We start from the raw sequence: 16642 nt of genomic DNA on the forward strand, positions 1-16642 counted from the left end.
GCACCAGTAAAACTATCAGGTTCAGACCTTTTTTTGATGGAAGATTGTTTATTACTGATTCAATCTCCTTACTAGTTATAGATCTATTCATATTTAGTATTTGTGATTTAGTCTCTGTAGGTTTCATATTTATATGAATTTGTCCATTTTATCTAGGTTATCCAATTTGTTGGCATACAATTGTTCATAGTACTCTCTTAAATCCTCTTTCTTTTTTTAGATTTTTATTTATTTATTATTTATTTATTTATTTATTTATTTATTTATTTATTTTTAAAGATTTTTTTATTTATTCATGATAGACACACACACACACAGAGAGGCAGAGACCCAGGCAGAGGAAGGAGCAGACTCCATGCAGGGAGTCTGACATGGGACTCAATCCTGGGACTCCAGAATCATGCCCTGGGCGGAAGGCAGGTGCTTAAACCGCTGAGCCACCCAGGCTGCCCAGATTTTTATTTATTTATTCATGAGAGACACAGAGAGAGAGAGAGGCAGAGACACAGGTAGAGGGAGAAGCAGGCGCCACACAGGGAGCCCAATGTGGGACTCAAACCCAGAACTCCAGGATCATCACACAGGGAGCCCAACGTGGGACTCAGACCCAGAACTCCAGGATCATGCCCTTGGCTGAAGGCAGGCGCTCAACCGCTGAGCCACTCAGGCATCCCAATCCTCTTTATTTCTATAGAATTGGTGGTAATGTTCCTACTTTCATTTCTGACTTTAGTAACTTAAACTCTCTCTCTTTTTTCTTATTCCCTCTAGCTAAAGGTTTGTCAATGTTGTTGATCTTTTTGAAGAACTAACTTTTGGTCTTGTTAATTGTCTCTATTGTTTTTCTATTTTATTTCTCTGCTCTAATCATTATTATTCACCCCCCCCCCGCCCTCCTCCCCTTTCACCACCCCTAGTTCGTTTCCTAGAGTTAGGAGTCTTCATATTCTGTCTCCCTTTCTGATATTTCCTACCCATTTCTTGAACTATAATCTCCATGGTAACCACAAAGAAAACAGCTATAGAATAACCAAAATGATATGGAAAAAAGGAAAAACAAAGTTATAGTACTTATATACCTGAGTTCAGAATTTATCATAAAGCTACAGCAGATTTACAATAAAAGTAGATAGAAATAGATTAATAAACAGTCCCCGGTGTCTCTACCTCTCTCTCTTCTTTCATGAATAAATAAAATCTTTTTAAAAAATAGAGACTTCAAGATCCCACACTCAATAAATGATAAAACCAGACAGAAGATAAATAAACAGCATTTTAAACAACACAATAAATCAATGAGATCTAATAGACATATACAGAGCACTCTATCTAACAAGAGCACAGATATTCTTCTCAAGTGTACATAGGACATTTACCAGGATAGACCCTTTGTGTGTCTTTATACATTGTGTGCCCCAAAACATAAACTATTAATTCTTTCCAATTCATTAGTATCTTAAAGTATGTAGAAAAGAAAATGCAGAATTATAACCCAAAGTTACACTAATAGTAGCTTTTAGACTAATAATTATTTTCAAATGTCTCTTAAATCATCTAGAAGACAAAGAATCACAAACCATTGTCACAATAGTATTAGCTTTTATAATACCCATGCATTTATCCTTATTGAAATCTTTATTTCTTCATATATATATATTTTTTTTAAAGATGTATTTATTTATTTATTCAGAGAGAGCGAGAGAGAGGCAGAGACACAGGCAGCGGAAGAAGCAGGCTCCATGCAGGGAGCCTGACGTGGGACTTGATCCCGGATCCCCAGGATCACACCCCGGGCTGCAGGCAGCGCTAAACCGCTGCGCCACCAGGGCTGCCCTATTTCTTCATATATTTTAAAGATACTGTCCCCTGTCTTGTCTTTTTACCCTGCAGGCCTCTCTTAAGCATTTCTTGCAGGGTAAGGTCTAGTAGTAACAAATTTCCTCAGCTTTTATCTATGGAGGAATGTCTTTATTTTTACTTTTGAAGGACAGTTTCACCGAATATAGGATTCTCAGCTGATAGTTTTTTTCTTTTAGTACCTCAAATATATCTGCCTACTGTCTTCTGGCCTTTAAAGTTTGCGATGAAAAATATGCTAATTATCTTGTTGAGGATCCCTTGTATGTGATTAGTAGCTTCTCTCTTGCTAATTTCAAGAATCTACATTTGTCTTATCTTTTGCAAATTTGATTCTAATGTGTTTCTTACCTGACCATCTTCCTGAAATTCTCTAGAATTTCTAGATAGAAATTTCTAGATAGAAATCCTTTATATTTTGTAAATACAAATCTTTTGCCATGTAATATATGTATTGGAACATCTTTTTCTTGGATGGTTGCTTGCTTTCTCATTTTCAAAATGGTGTCTTTTGATGGGCAAAAAAAAATAATTTTCGGGATCCCTGGGTGGCGCAGCAGTTTGGCGCCTGCCTTTGGCCCAGGGCGCGATCCTGGAGACCCGGGATGGAGTCCCACGTCGGGCTCCCGGTGCATGGAGCCTGCTTCTCCCTCTGCCTGTGTCTCTGCCTCTCTCTCTCTCTCTGTGTGTGACTATCATAAAAAAAAAAAAAAAAAAAAAAAAAAATTTAATTTTCTTAAAGTGCAGTGTTTCACTTTTTACCTTTATGGTTCATACATTTTACCTTATGCCTAAGAAAGTTTCGCCTATTCCATGGTTGCAAGGATATTCCTTTAGCACTTTTGTGGTTCTAGCTTTTACATTTAAATTTATGATCCATCTTGAATTATTTTTGTGTATGGAATGCAGTAGGGGTCAGAATTCTTTCCATAGCGATATTCTGTTATTTAAGCACAATTTGTTAAATAGACTTACCTTGCCCAATTGAGTTGATTTGGTGCCTTGGTATATGTCTGTGTCTATTTCTAGTCTTGACTCTGTTAATTAATCTATTTCTATCTACTTTTATTGTAAATCTGTAGCTTTATGATAAATTCTGAACTCAGGAGTATAAGTACTATAACTTTGTTTTTCCTTTTTTCAATATCATTTTGGTTATTCTAAGTTCTAGGTCCTTTGCATTTCCATCTAAATGTTAGAATCACATTGTCAATTTTTTCAAAAAAGCTTGCTGAACTTCAGAGATAATTGGAGGTTCTATATGATGTTATATCCCTCCAGAGAAGATTTACTTTTATTTCTGTCAAATATATGGGATAGGGCCTGAATACCTTCATCCAATAAATGTCTGAGAAATTAAAAGCTGACCTTCAGTCCTTATGAGAACTGATCTACTTATAGTTCATCTTTATCTCTAGGGTAAAGTCCTTTGTGGTCCCAGTTGAAAGCCTGGGGTGTTTACCAGAGCCCTTCTCTCTTCTCATGCTCTTTACAATAATTTATATCTTGCCATTCCTGGCAGGAAAATTGCTGAAAGCTCTTTTCACCTTCTCAGGGCTGTTTTTGTTTTTGGAATCAGCAATTATCTTCAGGGTGAATTTTCCCCAAACACCAGCTCACCTTTTTTAGCTTCTCTTTTCTTCCAGATCTTGGACCAGCAAATTATCATTGCTTTGTTAGCTCTTGTATGTCTTCAAATTGGTTTTTAAAAAATAATAACTTGGGAGCACCTGAGTGGCTCAGTCAGTGAAGTGTCTGCCTTCAATTCAGGTCATGATCCCAGGGTCATGGGATTAAGCCATCAGGCTCCCTGCTCAGTGCGGAGTCTGCTTTTCCCTCTGCCCCTCTCCCCTCTATTTGTGCTCTTTCTCTCTCATTCTGCTCTCTCTCAGATAAATAAAATCTGGGCAGCCTTGGTGGCTCAGTGGTTTAGCACTGCCTTCAGTCCAGGGCGTGATCCTGGAGACCCGGGATCAAGTCCCACATCAGGCTCCCTGCATGGAACCTGCTCCTCCCTCTGCCTCTCTCTCTCTCTGTGTGTGTCTCTCATGAATAAATAAATAAAATTTTTAAAAAACAATAAAATCTTTACATATAATAAATAATTTGTTCAACTTTCTTAATTATTCTCAGCAAGATATTTGTGTGTAGCATCCTAACTAGTCAGCCTTTGCTAGAAGTAGAACTCTCTGATAATACATTTAAGTATATACATGTTAATTAAAATCAACTTTGTTTAAGAATATATTTTCAGATTTTCCTATTGATTCTGGAGATAATTGGCAATTACCTAGAGGGATGAAAATTGCTAGCATGGAAGTTTGGCTTCCGCATATTGGGGGTGGGGAGGCATCTACTATAGGCCCTCAGACCAGAATGAGTGCCACAAACAGGATTGATGTTTGGAGCTACTCACCAAAACTACTTGATATGCCTTATAAATTTTCCACTTACCTACCCTCCCCAGAAAATGGGAGGTTGGAGATAATATCCTCTTGCTCATTACCTTTACTCAGTCCCACTGAAGCAAAGTAGTATCACCCATTCATCATTTTTCCATTGTGAGCTAAAGCAGCATCTAGGTTTTGTAGCTTGATAATACTGGGGCGTACTCCTATTTGCTTTTACATGTTGTTAGTAGAATCTGCTCACTGTAGCTTAATCCAGCAACTTCTCACTATACTTCATTTAACATGGGATATCTGGTAGATGGAGGTGAAAGCAGCAAGAGGAGAGGAGAATGTGCCCTATTTGTGATTTTAATTTAAGCCTCTGAAGTTTCTCAAATCAAATGGAAGGATAATTGGAAGCCTATGGCTCTTGCACACAAGATGTACACACAGAGCCATATAGATGTCCATATATACACATTCCCAAATAACACATACTACACACTCAAATGTATATAAAAATATACTAATAGTTGTTATGGAATAGGTGGCATGAGAACAGGAAACCTAACTGTAGACTTGCTAATATCTTGTAATCTAGTAGGTATTGTGTGACCCAGGTAACCCTCTTGAGGAAGGACAGGATCAAAAAATAAGAGTTAACTTTGCTTGATGCTTATTATGTGGCAACTACGGTGCTAAGACACCTTATATATATTATATTCAGTCCTCATGATGATCCTACAGAATACATACTGTTATTTCCATTTTTATTTATTTATTTTTAAGAGATTTTCTGTATTAGAGCACAAGCAGGGAGAGGGACAGAGGAAGAAGCATACTCCCCACCAGCAGGAAGCTTGACACAGGGCTCGAGCCCGTGATTCTAAGATTATGACCTAAGCAGAAGGTAGACACTTAACCAACTGAACCACCTAGGTACCCCCTGTTACTTCCATTTTTAATGTAGGGCTCTAAAAGGGCATATCAAAAGGTAAATAGTGCATTTGCAGAGCCACAAGTCTAATAAGCTTCGGAGCCAGGCAAATCTAATTCTGCCTGGCTCTAACGCCTATTCTCTGAAAGTATGAAAAAGAGGCAGAAGTTCTTACTTAAACAATTAGACTATGCACAAATTTCTAAACAAAAGTATAATTAATGAATTTGTTTATTATTTCTGTCACAGTGGCTATCGGTATTAATCTCAATTAACAAGAGTCTGTTGAACATTTACTAAATGCTCAGTAACTAGAGTTTGATGGAAAAGGGCAAGGTTATGAGTATGTACTGAGAGGAGCAAAGCACAGAAATGTTAACATTAACAAACTTTTTCTGAACACCTAAACACTGAGCTTGTTATTCACAATACAAAAACAACAAAGTTTCCACCCTCTGAAGTTTGCCGCCTTCAGAGGTCATTTATGTGGCATCTACATGAACAGAATCTATATAGATAACACAGAAACAAGTAAGCCTGGACCTTGTCTCATGAAATTCACAGTCTAAGGGTGAGTCAGACTCACAAACAAGCACTTTCAATATAAGATGTTGAGTTAAAAGTTAACACCAGGGTCTCATGGGAGCATGGAGAAGGACATTTTAGCTTAATATGGGCAATCAGGTGAATGGGAAGAAATGAATCCTGAACTAACATGGAGGAGGCAGAATGAATGCATCTGAAACATTTAGCAAGGAACAGTGACAGTATCTGTGTTCTAAACGGAATGATACTGATTATATGGCACTATAGAAAGCCAGTGAATATTCCTAACTGAGCTGTTTCCTGAATAACTTCAAAGAGGGAGTTATCAGACTACTAGCCTTTCCCTCTCTTTGCTTTTGCAACTCTGAAAGCCAATTCTCTACTGTGGGGAACTTTTCTTCCCTTCCTTTTATCCTTTCCTGTTTTTTGTTTTATTTTTTACTTAATAATAATGGAGGCCATAAGAGCTTAGGAATATCTGTAAATAGAATATGATACTTGATTTGTAATATTATATATATATAAAGGGAGGGCATCGAAAGGAAACAAATGCCAACTACTGAGTCAGTTGGCTCACATTTATTGGACCCCTATTCTGACTCCTCATACCATGCTTTGGGAACGCTGAAATAAATCTGTCCCATGGGTTGAAATGAGCAGGACATGTGTATGGGCAGTAAATGTAAAGCATGTATGCAATAGTGGGAAAACAAGGGCAGCCCTGGTGGCGCAGCGGTTTAGCGCTGCCTGCAGCCTGGGGTGTGATCCTGGACACCCAGGATCGAGTCCCACGTCAGGCTCCCTGCATGAAGCCTGCTTCACCCTCTGCCTGTGTCTCTCTCTCTGTGTCTCTTATAAATAAATAAAATCTTAAAAAAAAAAAAGAAATAGTGGGAAATCAAAATGGGATACCTGTAAAATGGGATACTTGTAAAGGGCCTGGGAAACAAACGGAGGAGTTTAGACTAATATGGTAAATACCAAGAGTCCTTTTAGGCTTTTGAGCGGGAGGATGGGGGGTGGTAGGTGGGAAAGATTTGAGAGAAAGAAGACTGCTGTCATACAGACTAACAAGAGGCTGTGTGTGAGTGTAATTCTGGTGATAAGGATCTCTAGGGTGTGGCAGCAGGAATAGAAAGGAAGGGAACATTTTAAAGAATGGACAGGGTTTGTAGTTATAGAGAATGTTCATGTGTAGGATATCTGTTTTTACCTTAGAAATGACCACTTACAGCTTATGAAACCTAAAAGAAGTAGGGTTGGGAATGGTGGCTACAGAGAGGGAGAGAAATGAAACATAGGCTACAGACAGAATGAAGCTATAACTGCTGTGATCTGCAGCTTGTAAGTCTTCCTGTGAGGTTTAGGACTCAGGACCTGTGAAGTACTTTTTCAAAAACTGGTTAAGGACTCTGAGAACCATTGTTTAGAGGACAGTGTTTATCAGATTGAGCAACTCTGAAACTAGACACAGAGTAGCAGGCATTTTAGAACACTTAGCATGCAGAAAAACTTGTGAAAAATAGGTTTTAAAGGCCTAGATCCAGGATCCCTGGGTGGCACAGGGGTTTGGCGCCTGCCTTTGGCCCAGGGCGCAATCCTGGAAACCCGGGATCGAATCCCACATCGGGCTCCTGGTGCATGGAGCCTGCTTCTCCCTCTGCCTGTGTCTCTGCCTCTCTCTCTCTCTCTCTGTGACTATCATAAAATAAATTTATAAATTTATAAATAAATAAATAAATAAATAAATAAATACATACATACATACATACATACATACATACATGCCTAGATCCTGAGATCCTAACTTGTAGGTCTAAAGCAGGGCCCAGGGATCTTTAGCTCTGAAGGTGATACTAATTCAAAAGATGCTCAGGAGAAACAAATGTGAGAAACAATTGGGAAAAGATACACTGCCTCCCCAAGAGGTTTGGGCTGGTATTTGCATGTATGCCTTCTCAAGATCCATGTGACTTCCCCACATCCAGCTTCAGGATGGCCAGACTCTTCTTTCTGACCACAGCCACTGCTCCATGAAATAGAAGGAGGTACTTACGTTCCAAGAGACTGGTGTAGACAGGCCTATTGAGAGTCTAAATGCATGTAGACGTCAAAAGAGTTTTGAAGAATGATCATCATAACGTAGTAATGAATCAGAAACAACCAAAAAGGACTCCTGGGATTATCCTGCTAGGACTTCTGAAATGAAATGATGTAAAAGGGTGGTAGAGTAGCCTCTATGGCTCCCACACTGCCTAATCCCAGTTGAAATTGTACAACCAAGATGGGCTGACAGTCTTTGGAACATAGTTTTCTCAAATGAACCTCAGAGGCAATTTAAAAAATAAAAAAATTCATTGGGGTTTAGGTGGAGATTATGTTAAACTTTTATATTAATCTGGGGACAATTTTTGTTTATCATAATAATTCTTACCATCGAGGAAAATAGCTTGTCTTCCCACCTATTCAAGTTTTTCCTATGTCTCTCAGTAGAGATTATAGCTTTTTTCATATATATCCTCGTAATTGCTTAAATGTGTTCCTAATTATTTTTGTAATTCTGCTGTGAATGACATATTTTTATTTTGACATTACTGTCTTTGTATTTTTTTTTGTTTTTTTTTTAAGATTTTATTTATTTATTCATGATAGACATAGAGAGAGAGAGAAAGGCAGAGACACAGGCAGAGGGAGAAGCAGGCTCCATGCAGGAAGCCCGACCTGGGACTCGATCCCAGGACTCCAAGATAGTGCCCGGGGCCAAAGGCAGGCTCTAAACCACTGAGCCACCCAGGGATCCCCACTGTTTTTGTATTTTTTTAAATTGGAGTTCAATTTGCCAGCTTATAACATATCACCCAGTGCTCATCCCGTCAAGTGCCCCACTCAGTGCCCATTACCCAGTCACCCCAACCCCCCCACCTCCCTTTCCACTACCCCTTGTTTCCCAGAGTTAGGAGTTTCTCATGTCTGCCACCCTCTCTGATATTTTCTACTCATTTTCTCTCCTTTCCCCTTTATTCCCTTTCACTATTTTTTATATTCCCCAAATAGATGAGACCATATAATGTTTGTCCTTCTCTGATTGACTTATTTCACTCAGCATAATACCCTCCAGTTCCATCCACATTGAAGCAAATGGTGGGTATTTGTCGTTTCTAATGGCTGAGTAATATTCCATTGTATACAAAGACCACAGCTTCTTTATCCATTCATCTTTCTATGGACACCGAGGCTCCTTCCACAGTTTGGCTATTGTGGACATTGCTGCTATAAACATCGGGGTGCAGGTGTCCCGGTGTTTCACTGCATCTGTATCTTTGAGGTAAATCCCCAGCGATGCCATTCCTGGGTCGTAGGGCAGATCTATTTTTAACTCTTTGAGGAACTTCCACACCATTTTCCAGAGTGGCTGCACCAGTTCACATTCCCACCAACAGTGCAAGAGGGTCCCCCTTTCTCCACATCCCCTCCAACATTTGTTGTTTCCTGTCTTGTTAATGTTCCCCATTCTCACTGGTGTGAGGTGGTATCTCATTGTGGTTTTGATGTGTATTTCCCTGATGGCCAGTGATGCGGAGCATTTTCTCATGTGCCTGTTGGCCATGTCTATGTCTTCCTCTGAAATTTCTGTTCATGTCTTTTGTCCATTTCATGATTGGATTGGTTGTTCCTTTGCGTTGAGTTTAGTAAGCTCTTTATAGATCTTGGATACTAGCCCTTTATCTGATAGGTCATTTGCAAATATCTTCTCCCATTCTTTAGGTTGTCTTTTAGTTTTGTTGACTGTTTCTTTTGCTGTGCAGAAGCTTTTTATCTTGATTAAGTCCCAATAATTCATTTTTGCTTTTGTTTCCCTTGCCTTCATAGATGTATCTTGCAAGAAGTTGCTGTGGCCAAGTTCAAAAAGGGTGTTGCCTGTGTTCTCCTCTAGGATTTTGATGGATTCTTGTCTCACATTTAGATCTTTCATCTGTTTTGAGTTTATCTTTGTGTATGGTGTAAGAGAATGGTCTAGTTTCATTCTTCTGCATGTGGCTGTCCAATTTTCCCAGCACCGTTTATTGAAGACACTATCTTTTTTCCAGTGGATAGTCTTTCCTGCTTTGTCAAATATTAGTTGGGCATTACTGTTTTTAAGTTATTGTTGGTTAATACAAACACTATTGATTTTTGAATATTTATTTCGTAACCACAATAGATCTATAGCTACTTTAGAACATATGTCTCATATGTCAACTGACCATATAAGCAAAAACATTCTACTGTGTACTATGTACATAATTTATATTAACTAAAGTGCATTTTCTTGGGCCATTATGAATATAGATTTGGTATCATCAAGAAGTACAATTAAAAAATATTATCATAAATTGTCTGCAAGACAGTGCCATCCAAGAAAGCAACAAAATTTGATTTTAAGACAAATGACAGCTTTGGCAATAAAGGAACAATGTCCTCACATTGGCAAATTGGCTTATAATTTATCAAGTTTGAACATTTATGCAGAAACTGATAGTATTAGTAAGACAAGTGCCTTTGATAATAACAGCTACCATTTATTGAAAATTTACTATATACCAACCATTAGGATACACATTTTATATTATTTCAACAACTCTAATAATTAGGTATTATTTTCATTTTCCGAATGAGAAAACTGAAGCTCAAGGAGCCTGTCAGTGGTTATATAACTAGCTAATTACAAAGACAGAATTTAAACCCAAGTTGTCTAACTCCAAAGTCATGCTTTTGACACTTGATTACTTCTCCTAAGAGGTAGAATACTATAAATTCATCAATTACACTGGTGATAAGAGTTTAGAATAGTACATACTTGACTCTCATAGATGGTTAAGAACACAGCATACTTCTGTTCAGGACCTTAATTTTGTTACATCAAATAGAATGAACACAACCAACCAAGATGGAATAACTGGTACTGAATTTACCCTTCCCCCTGAAACAACTAAAAAATGGGACAAAATATATGAACAGTGGTTTCAATGGACACCAGGTTATGAAACCCAGTGATCGCTGAAAGATGGAAAATAAGTGAAGCTTGCAATTGTTATAACTTAATGACTGGAGAGTTTCCAGCCCATGGTGCAGAAACTGAAGAAGGAACTAGAGAAATGTTCAGAAGATCCTCCTAGGATATACAGCACCGTATGAAGAAACTACCTGAGGCTGGGGAAAGATCCACTGAAAAGGATTAGCAGGAAAAAATACCAATGATCACACAGGGCTGGGACTAATACCTATTCCCACCATTCAGGGTAGAAAACCTGCATAATTCACAGAGCATCAGGAAGAATATTCAGAAGGGTTGTGCCTGAACACTGGGGGGAAAAGTAGTCCTAAAGGCTGCCTTAGTCCAGTCTAAGAAAGCCTAGAATCAAGAGTTTGAAGAACAGGGGTGCCTGGGTGGCTCAGTGGTTGAACGTCTCTGCCTTTGGCTCAGGTCATGATCCTGGGGTCCTGGGATCAAGTCTGGTTATCCAAAAGAAATTACCACACATTTAAAAAGCAGAGAATAGGGACGCCTGGGTGGCTCAGTGGTTGAGCTTCTACCTTCGGCTCAGGGCGTGGTCCTGGAGTCCTGGGGTTGGGTCCCTCATTGGGCTCCCTGAAAAGAACCTGCTTCTCCCTCTGCCTATGTCTCTGCCCCTCTCTCTCTGTGTCTCTCATGAATAAATAAATAAAATCTTAAAAAAAAAAACAGAATATGACCTATAATTAGGATAAAAACCAGTCAATAGAAACCAACCCAGAAATGATACATATGATAGGATTAGTAGCAAGGACATTAAAATAGTTATTTTTACTATATCCTTATGTAAATAAGCTAAAGAAAGGATTGACCGTTTTATTTTTTTTTAATTTTTATTTATTTATGATAGTCACAGAGAGAGAGGCAGAGACACAGAGAGAAGCTGGCTCCATGCACCAGGAGCCTGATGTGGGACTCGATCCCGGGTCTCCAGGATCGCGCCCCGGGGCCAAAGGCAGGCGCCAAACCGCTGCGCCACCCAGGGATCCCGGATTGACCGTTTTAAATGGAGACATGGAAGATATAAAAATGACCCACATCAAATTTTAGAGATGAAAAGTGTACTGGATGAGCCAAACTATTTTCTTACTCACCATACAGCAAGCAACATGTGCATTAATTTTTTGCCTTCATTCTTGCTCTCATATTCACCAGGGACAACATGGAGGACCCAAATAGATACCTGCAAGCATAGTGAGATGTTTTACATTAGAGGAACAATGAGCTTGAGAAACCCACTGTTGTATTGCAATATCTACAGTTTATTTTACTTATATATCATGTAATATTTTATTGCGATATAGTTGATATATAGCATTATATTAATTTCAGGTATATGACATAATGATTTGATATTTGTATATATTACAAAGTGATCATCACAATAACTCTAGTTAACATTCATTTAGTAACAGGATGTTTTTCTTATGGTAAGAATTAAGATTTACTCTCTTAGCAACCTTCAAATATGCAATATAGTATTATTAACTCTAGTCTCATACCATAGATTAAATCTCCTGACTTATTTATTTTATAACTGAAAATGTGTATCTTTTTTTTTTAATGTGTATCTTTTTATTCAAAGATTTAATTTATTCATCTTTTTGATGGCACAGAGAGAGGGAGGAACAGGCTCCTCACAGGGAGCCTGACCTGATGTAAGACTCTCCCAGGACCCAGGATCACACTTTGAGCCAAAGGCAGACGCTCAACTGCTGAGCCACCCAGGCATCCTGGAAATTTATATCCTTTGACTACCTTCTCCTACTTTACCCCCCAACTCCCACCTCTGGCAACCACCAATCTGTTATCTGTTTCTATTAGCTTTGGTAATCCACTATAAGCAAGCGTGCTTTTTGTTCTAGGGAGGGATCACCTCATACTTTAAGGTTGCTTGCTACAAAGACAATCCTGAGAAATAGCCTGGATATAGAGCTGGGTAAAGGTAAAGAATACCTTGCACTCTTAGAATACTCACTCTATAAGATGAGAAGAAGGAGCATAGGAGACCCATGCAGAGTTTATCCCAATAACATCCACCCTCTGTTCTGTATCATCTTGGCTTCTGGTGGATTTTCACATGAATAAGCCATTCTCTTCACCACTTTGATTAGTTTGATGGATAGGTGCTATAACCAAATCCTTTCAGTTTATCTCACTCATATAGCATAGGCTACTGTCAGCAGGTCTCCCAAGCAGCAGGATGAGGCCAATCGGCAGCATTAACCTCAGCCATGTCCCCCAGGATTCCAGACTCAGCCAACTATGAATAAGTCTCAGAGAAGATCAAGAGGTCATATTTCAGATAACCAGAATGTAGCCTAAAGCTATTCTCAATCACCATTGGCCGCAACCAAGGCCACTTGGACATCAGAAGAGGCATATGATTTTTTACCAGTCAGATTGAAACATGGCTATGCCAGTCTGCGGGTTTGCACACATATGCAGGGGGGAATGGGTTATCATCCATCTTTGGGAGCTGATGTTGATAGCATCAGGCACAAAAGATACAGTGTCAGAGCATGTCCGCATGTGGTTTTTTTTCTTGTTTTGTTTTCATAGCACATGAATAGGAAAGACAAGCCCAGCAGGAGGTGAGATTGCCAGCCTGATAGCAGTCTGCCTCACACAAACCATATGATTGTTTTGCCAGGTTGTAGTGCTAAATCTAAAGGACAACATTAATTGAGCCTCACATTTCCTAGGACTTAAGATGTTCCTTCTCCAGTTGCTAGGATTGTTACTCTCCTTCCTTAGCCACAAAATCAGTATGTCTTATTGCTTTTCACCTTTCTCCAGTTCTTCCTACTCACACTCTTCATTTCAAACAGTCAAATGTGAGTGAGACAGGGCATTTTGAAAAAAAAATTGATGGAGACACATTATGTCCCCACCTTCACCTTACCCTGCTCAGGCAGCTGCAGGAAGATTTTGTGAGTAGCACACACATTGTTCTCATGATTTAGGACCATGTCAGTCTGACCAGAGAATCCAGATGGCTGAACCAGAATTATGTTTGAATACCCCAGACATCCTTTTGACTGGGCTATCCCCAAGAGGGTATAACAACCAGGCTGACCTGAAGCTGCTGTTGGCAGAAAGAAAGGCACATAAGGCCCAGGAATAGTCATGCAGAACTCCTGAATTTCAAAAATAGGTCTAAATAACTCTTCATCCCATTCACCCTGATCATTAACCAATAAGCAGCTAAGAGGAGATTATTCCTTTCTAGAGAAAGTTACATTCCAAAACCAAATCTCCTTTCTAAGGCATATGGACCAGGAGAGTTAAGAGAGGTAAGAGTCAGAAATTGTTTTGAATTGATTTTTTTTTAAAGACCATTCCATGACCTCTTCTATTCAGCATTGTACTAGAGGTTCTAGCCAGGGTAATTAGGCAAGAAAAAGGTAAAATGCATCCAGATTTGAGAGAAAGAGGTAAAACTATCTCTATTGACATGATTTATTCCTATATGACATCATTTTGTGCATAGGAAAGCCTAGGAATCCACAAAAAACTATTAGAACTAATAAGCGGGCATCTGGGTGGCTCAGTGGTTGAGATTCTGCCTTTGGCTCAGGTTGTGATTCTGGGTCTCCCTCTGCCTCTGTCTCTGCCTCTCTCTGTGTGTCTCTCATGAATAAATAAGTAAAATCTTTTTAAAAAGTGAAAGTGAAAAGATAACCCACAGAATGGGACAAAATAATTTGCAAATCATTGATCTGATAAGGATTTTTATCCAGAATATATGAAGAACTCAACAACAGAAAGACAACCCTGTTTTAAAATGAGTAAAGGGGGGATCCCTGGGTGGCGCAGCGGTTTGGCGCCTGCCTTTGGCCCAGGGCGTGATCCTGGAGGCCCGGGATCGAATCCCATGTCGGGCTCCCGGTGCATGGAGCCTGCTTCTCCCTCTGCCTGTGTCTCTGCGCCTCTCTCTCTCTCTGTGACTATCATAAATAAATAAAAATTAAAAAAATAAATTTAAAAAAAATAAATAAATAAATAAAATGAGTAAAGGGGGGATCCCTGGGTGGCGCAGCAGTTTGGCGCCTGCCTTTGGCCCAGGGCGCGATCCTGGAGACCCAGGATCGAATCCCACGTCAGGCTCCCGGTGCATGGAGCCTGCTTCTCCCTCTGCTTGTGTCTCTGCCTCTCTCTCTCTCTCTCTGTGTGACTATCATAAATAAAAATAAAAAAAAAAAAATGAGTAAAGGGGGGATCCCTGGGAGGCTCAGCAGTTGAGCATCTGCCTTCGGCCCAGGGCATGGTCCTGGAGTCCCAGGATCAAGTCCCTTGTGGGGTCTCTGTGTCTCTCATGAATGAATAAATAAAATCTTAAAAAAAAAAAAAAAGAAATTTGAAAATTATGAGACCAATATTGAACGTTTCCAAAGAGATTTTACTAAAAAGACAATCGAGTCCTTAGCAATCTGCCCATCTAAGGTTTGACTTCTGCACCAAGTGCTCCTTAGCCCACCCAGAATTTTGTTAAGAAGCTGAATTAAACCCTTCTCTGGCAGAATTTGTTTTTCCAGGTTAATTCCTTAGGCTAAAGTTTCATTCTATCTCCTGGGATCCATTCTGAAGTAAATTCTCATTAAATTTTGGTCATGGGTATCCTCAGTGCAACCACTTCCTTTTCAAGTTCTTCTAACCTCAGTGTCAACTGCAATTTCAATTCCCAAATGGAGAAGAAATATACAAGATCAGACAACAAATACAGAGAAGTGTGACACCCTTGTGGCCACCAGAACCAATATGAAGACACAATTTTTGCTTGATTGAAAGCCAAAGGGTGAGATAGGAAGCCAACTACTGGGAGCTCCCCATGTCTTTTTAAAAGACTCACTGCAACACATATTTCCTCTGCTGCTTAAGGACAGGGAAGACGCTGAGCTCCAGCTTTCCGTCATTACAGAGGCTGACTAAAGGGCACTGTAAGTAGGAGGAAAACACATTGCTGCTGCTGCCTGCAAAGATCCCATCTTTTTGTCTGGGTTTAAGTTTCTGACTTGCTAGAGATCCCCTCTGTAAAGTAAATGCTACCTTTTACTTTTTCTTCTCTTGTAAAACCTGGCCTGCTCTCCGGGTCTGCTTACTACTGCTTTTCAGCTAATGAAACAGTTCTTCTTTTCATTGTGCATCAGGGAGAATCTTCCTGCCCATGAAATGGAGTGAAATTTGGAATAATTTTTGTAGTATGATTGGTTGTTCTCTTGTTCTTGTCTTTGAAATAACAAGCAAGCAAGCAGCAAGACTCTTGCTGCAGGGTCAGAAACAAAGTTCTTTTGACCTCTGTTCTTTGAGGGGAAGTGGATGGAGTTTAGTTGGCAACTTAAATATCCTTTCAGAATCAGTGAAGCTGCTGCTACTTTGGAAAGTTTAAGGAACTCATTAGTCATCCCTTGTTTCCTAGTTTTGGGGAAAGCTAAACAAATCTTTCACTTTTATGGGTCAGAGTATTTAGTTTAGCATAAAGGCAGCAATCTACCTTCTGCTAACTAGTAACTTCTTACTTTTTTTTACTCTGCAGTTTCCATTTCCTAGCAGGAAAAAAAAAATTCCTTAGAAGTACTCCAAAATCTCAATTCTGACTCCAGAGTCCAATTTTAACACTTCTTTAATGTCTTCAGAAAATCATCTGTAGTATCAGATTTCTAATGATTGTCACAGAGTAGAATTTAGGATTTTGGATCAATCTACCTGTGTAGAACTGGTTCATTTCATATTTATTAAAGCCAAAACAGGGATGCCTGGGTGGCTCAGCAGTTGAGCATCTGCCTTTGGCTCAGGGCATGAACCCAGAGTCTGGAATCAAGTCCCACATCGAGCTCCCTGTGAGAAGCCTGCTTCTCC

The 16642-nt window shown here is 39.4% G+C and overlaps 1 protein-coding gene across 4 annotated transcripts in view; it reads left to right on the top strand.

Moving 5' to 3' along the window:
- ASIP (agouti signaling protein) overlaps positions 1-16642 on the top strand; it is a 39661-nt gene that overhangs the window by 8790 nt on the left and 14229 nt on the right. The window contains exon 1 of one of the 4 annotated variants that reach the window (XM_072800668.1): positions 15612-15723. The exons of the other annotated variants lie outside the window; for them this stretch is intronic. The gene's annotated coding sequence lies outside the window, so the exon portion shown is untranslated. Of the gene's footprint in view, positions 1-15611; positions 15724-16642 lie in introns of those variants that run through there. 4 annotated transcript variants of the gene reach the window in all.

This window comes from Canis lupus, chromosome 26, assembly GCF_048164855.1.
Source record: "Canis lupus baileyi chromosome 26, mCanLup2.hap1, whole genome shotgun sequence".
Lineage (NCBI taxonomy): Eukaryota > Metazoa > Chordata > Mammalia > Carnivora > Canidae > Canis > Canis lupus.